Genomic DNA, 5,985 nt, shown 5'->3' on the forward strand with positions numbered 1-5,985 from the left:
GTGGAACATTTTGAAACATGGGGACCAAATAGAAACTAGACCCAACACTAAAGAGACCAAAAGAATATTTTTCCTAAAAATTTTTAGCAGAATTTTTTAACACGAGAAGTTAAAGAGAAAAAGGTTTGAGAAAAAAGTTTGAAAAGATAATTTGAAGGGGACTTTTTGAAATAAAAAGGAAGAAAAACGTTTAGAAAAATGTTTTGGTAAGAAAATTTTGAAACTTTAAAGAAACAACTTCTTCCAAAACTTGAAAAATATAACTAAATTACAAAATTGCAAAACTTGAGCAAATTCCAGAATATATTGAAAAGAAGAAATGAATAGAAAAAAAACCTGATGTAGCAGAAGTTGAGAATTGGGTTTGTTTGTGCATGAATCCCACCTTGGTCCAAAAAGCCAATAAATATTTAATCTGAAATTAAAAACCTAAAAGTAATTAGAATCATAATAAACAAGGTCTAGTAATTTCGTGCACATAATTAGGCACACTTCATACAAAACCTAGATTAGATATATGTATGTTCCTTAATTTGTTCTGCAATTTGGCTTCCACAAAGTATGCCTAATTAGAGAATTAGTTCAACATTAGAAAACTAATTAGTCCATAATTAAAAAGTAATTGAGGAATAAAATTAAAAAAAATAACCATTTCTCACTCAAATTGCTAGCTTCTAGATGATGATCTTGAGAGTGTAAAGGCCAATAGAAAAAACCCTAAACCACAAGGAAGATAAAATAACCAGAAGATTAACAAAGAAGAAGGTAATTAAAGCGATTAATTAACACTGACAAGAAGAAGAAGAAGAAGAAGAAGAAGAAGAAGAAAACTTGGTTACCTATTACCACCCTTCTCTTACCATACAAAGTGTTATCCAAAGTAGTCAACCAAGAAATGCATTAAATATTCCCTACAAAACTAACAAATTAATATTGTTTACAAAAAATATACAAAACTAAAACTAAAGAGTAATAAATTAAAGAGACATAAAGTCGATGAAATAGAAAAGAGAAAAAATACATTAAATTGAACAAACAACACAACATTAGAAAAGTAATGTACCTACAACGAACAAAATAAACTAAAACACATCACATAAATGTCGATAAAAAGGGACAATAAGAGAGAGAGGCAATAAAATAACAATTGGTACAAAATAAAATAAACTAAAAGAATGTCTCACAGAACAAATAACAACCACCATGAAATAATTCAACATTTGTGCAAAAAAAATAAATAAAATAGGACCAAAATAAGTAAATCATTTTTGACACTTTTGTGGATTTAAAAGAAAGGGTCACAAAATTAGAAACCCATAGTGCAAATAGAAGAAGAACAGTATCAAAATAAATTCTAGAAAAAAAAATTGAATTATTTGAAAAGAAAAAAAATAAAAAAAACAAAAACCCATGGTGCAAAAGTAGAAAAACAATTTACCAAAATAACCTATAAAAAATAAAATAAGTAAAAAATCAAATTAAATGACAGAGATGAGAAATAATTGAAACCATCATTAAAAAGAAAAATTAATTCTAAAATATAACCAAATAAATAAAAAAATAAAAGGAAAATAAAACCACAAAAAACAAAACTAATAGAATGAAGACAAAAAAAATCTACAATCTGTCAAAAAAATCAAAACACGAAGAAAAAAAGAAAACATATAGACAAGCAATCTTCAAAATCTAATGTACCAAATACGATGGAACTAAAACGTTACAAAATAGATAGAGAAAAGAAGGTATAACTTTTTCACCCCAAATTATAAAGAAAATCTACTTTGATTTAAAACATAAAAAATAAATGACGTTTCAATATTGAAAAATAACAAAAATATTTATAAATTTAACAAATTAACTATCTATCTGCGATATGACAACGTAGATCGAGATAAACTACATATCTGTCAATAGTAGTCTATCGCGATCTATCACAGATAGACGGTGATATTTTGCTATTATTTGTTAATATTTGTCAGCATAATTCTACATTTTGATTTAAAAAAATAATAAAATAAATTTTTGTTTTCAAATATACAAAAATGAAACCAAAGTATTTACGAATATAACAAAATTTCACTGTCTATCTGCGTTAGATCGTGATAGACCACTATTTTTCAGATATGGTCTATCGTGATCTAGAGCGAAATAGACTGTTGATATTTTTGCCATTACTTATAAATATTTTCAGGATTTATTCATTTATCAAAATAAATGACACACAAATACAATCTATAATAGAATTCACTCTGATAATAAAAAAATAAATAACCTTATCTTACCATCCAAGAAGTGTTATCCAAAGTAGTCAACAAGAAATACATTCAAATATTTTGTACAAAACTAAATACAATAAAACAAAATAAACTAAAACAACACCAAATAAATGTCGATTAAAGAGAGACAACAAAGAAGGGAAGGCAATCATAAATCAAATCAAACATACAAAAGAAAAAAATAAATCATATAAACAATAATATAAAGCATTCACCTAAAAATGACGTTAGTGTTTAAAAAAAAAAAGTAATAACGATATATCATATAAAAAAAATTAAAGAATGACACACAATCCATAGTTCAATAGAATAAACATTACCAATAATAATGGATCAAATATCATAACATACGTTGAGGAAGTTATCTACAAACTTTTTTTTTCCTAAAAAAAAAAAGTAGTGAACAAGAAATGTTGTTAATATTTATGTGCAAAACAGCAGAATGCAAATTGATCCTTGAGATGAAATAAGAGAGAGAAGGGAGTGATTAAAATTGTTCAAAATCACTTTCGTCGCTTTTCAAATATCAGTCTTTTTTAAAATCACTCAAAACAAAAAAGATTATAAAATAGTTTATGAAGTTTTATTTTTAAAAAGAGAAATAAACGAAGAAGAGAATAATATTTTAAATTTGCAATTTTGAAAGAAAAAATTGAAGATGAAATAACTTTTTTTTTTTTAATTTGGGAAAAATATCTTTTTGGTCCCTATGGATCTAAATTTTATTTGAATTCTCAAGTTTAAAAAATGTTACACATATTTAATTCTTAAATTTTGAATTTATTTCAATTTAATCCCGTGTCAAAATGTTACAATTTTACCCTTAGATTTGAGTTATTTCAATTTGGTCCCTCAGCTCTCAAGCTTTTACACGTTCAATTTCAATATTCATTAAATACTCACTCTCAATCATGGTCACTGCTCTTAATTAATTTGAAATAACTATGAAGTGAATTTTAAATATGGATGAAAAATAGTGAAACTTAATTAATAATTAATTAATGTTTAAATTTATTTATAACAGACATTATAGATAAACAAAATGAGTATTTAGTAAAAGATCGATGGTTAAAAGTAAAAATCTTGAAATATAGAAAAATGGAAACAAACTCAAAATGTCAAGGTGAAAATATTGTTATATTTAAACGTAGAGACTAAATTGAAAACCAACCAAAACTTTAGGACTAAATGTGGAACATTTTGAAACATGGAGACCAATATAGAAACTAGACAAACCAAAGACATAAGACCAAATATTAATAAAAAATATTGTGAATGAAATAAAATAAAATCATATGTTATAATAATATTGTATAGTAATACTAAAAAATATTATTAATAACAATTAATAATAAATTACGGGTTGGTTTAGGTTTATATTAGGTGACAATCAGATAACCACCCATAAAATTTCTATTTATTTGAATCAACTCTACCCTCAAATGACGTTGAATAACTCCAACCTAAACTGCGCATGGGTTGGGTTGGGTTCGATCAGTTTTTTCAGCGTCATCGAGTTTTTGCAACGACCCCTGTAAACACCGGAATCCTTACAACATTAGTGATCGTGACCGTCGACATGCATTATGATAGACTTTCTATCATGGAGAGTGAGTTTGGGTGAAAATCACAGAATCATATGCTAAAAATTTATTAATTAGATAGAAAGCGTATATAAAAATTTATTTATTAAAAGCACCAGATCCGTAAAACGATCTAGCCGTTGTGGTACAAAATGCAATTTGCTATAATAGTTAGTGGTAGATGGTTTGGCAGTTTGACGGCGATGTCGCAATTTTCATCTACGCACTGGTCCTGTACCTACAAAAGTCTGTAAAATTCCAGATAGAAGATATATATATTACCCATAAGTATTTCTCACGACTAGAGGTACAGTGACCAATTATTCCAATCACAGCAACATTGTCATGAAATATAGATTGGGAGCCGAAAAAACACTATAATACATTGCGGTTGGTCGGTTAGGTTCCAACCATAAATCTCTCACGGCCTGAATGAGTAAAGTGGAGGACCTAGCGAAACTAAACCCATCCCTGCATTGATTAGCAGGTAATGTAGTCAAGTAGCCAGATCGATCCACATCAAAACCAATTAGCATAAAACGTAATATCTTGAACTAGAGGGGGATGAACCATAGATACCCTGCTAGTCCCTAGCATAAAACATAACGTCAGAGATTAGGTCTGGAGGGTTGCAAACATTAACATTGCCCTAGCCAGCCCTGGAAGCATAATTTTCTCTGCCCTAGATTACGTAAAATTTAAGCGGAAACTAACCCATCTGATAGTAATTAAGCGATTCATTGCATAAAGTAGGCCCAGTCTTTTCTCTAATAACCGATTGAGTTGGAGGTTATTGAAAGTTTTATGGTAACCGTGAGATAAAAAGGAAAATTGTTTTCCTAAATCTAGTAGCTGCCTCATTTGAAAAGTTCTCACAGAGACAAGCTATCAAGTGAAAGAGTTTCACTAAACGATAGCGTTGACAAAGATAAACGATCGTGTAGAGTTGACTATACGATAGTCATCAACTAATCGTTGCTACACGATTGAGTAGTATAGTTTATGCGATAGGCTGCCGTTTACTAAAGGATCGAACACATCGTCTATACGATAGACCAGCTTCTTATATCCCACTTGCTCGATCGTCTACTCAATTGTAGACCTACAGTCTCTTCCTCAAGTCAAGATCATATAGAGCCCATAACTCTTGGATTCTCACACCGAGAATACCAAGGTAACACTTGTGGTAGTGTGCTACTCTGTTCGTGAATCGAGTTTGATTCGATTGGGTTCGAGGAGCTGTTGGTTGTTCGTGTTGTTCGTGTGGTGATCGTTGCGTTCGAGTATTGCAGTTTGTGGACGCGTTGTAGACTGTTCAATGGATTCTTGAAGAATGGTTCTTCAAATGTATGCATCCTCTATCCCTTGTATCATCGTTTAATATGTTGTATTTTCTGTATATGCATGACCTGTTAGTTTTCTTTTTAGACTGTAATTGTTTTATGTTTAATCTTAATGGAATTTGGAATGATCCCTTCCACTGCTCATGGAAATTCTCGTGTTTGATTTCCTTCAATTAGTCAATCAAACAAAAGGTAATGAAGTTTAGAGTGTTCATAAGTACATACCTCATGTATGGATGTACTGATTCACAATTGCTTAAGACATACCAATGAGCCTTTTGTAATTCATCACCTGATAGTTTTTTCATACGTGAACTACCAATTGGACGTGCTTTTTGTGAAAATATAGGTAGATGTCCAATAGTTTTCGATGTATTATAGTCTATCGTATCATCATTCCGAACCGTATTATTGAATTTTGTTTCAATACCATGTAAGTACATTGAACAAATGCCAATGATTCGTTCGCTATAAAGGCTTCTGCAATTGAACCTTCAGGAAAAACTTTATTTCTTATATATTGTTTCAGTGTTCTCAAACTCCTACACGTGTGTGTATATTATGAAATGGTTTGACCAACTAACATACTTTAATGATTAATTAAAAATCTAAAAATAATCATACCTCTCAATTGGATACATCCAACTATAATTGACAAGTCCAACAAATTTGGCTTCCTTCGGTAAATGAACAACTAGATGAACCATAATATCAAAGAATAATATAAAAATATGTGCTGGAAAAATAAAAAAATTAAAATTATATATATTAACCTATTTTTTT

This window comes from Benincasa hispida, unplaced genomic scaffold, assembly GCF_009727055.1.
Source record: "Benincasa hispida cultivar B227 unplaced genomic scaffold, ASM972705v1 Contig387, whole genome shotgun sequence".
In the NCBI taxonomy this organism is placed as follows: Eukaryota; Viridiplantae; Streptophyta; class Magnoliopsida; order Cucurbitales; family Cucurbitaceae; genus Benincasa; species Benincasa hispida.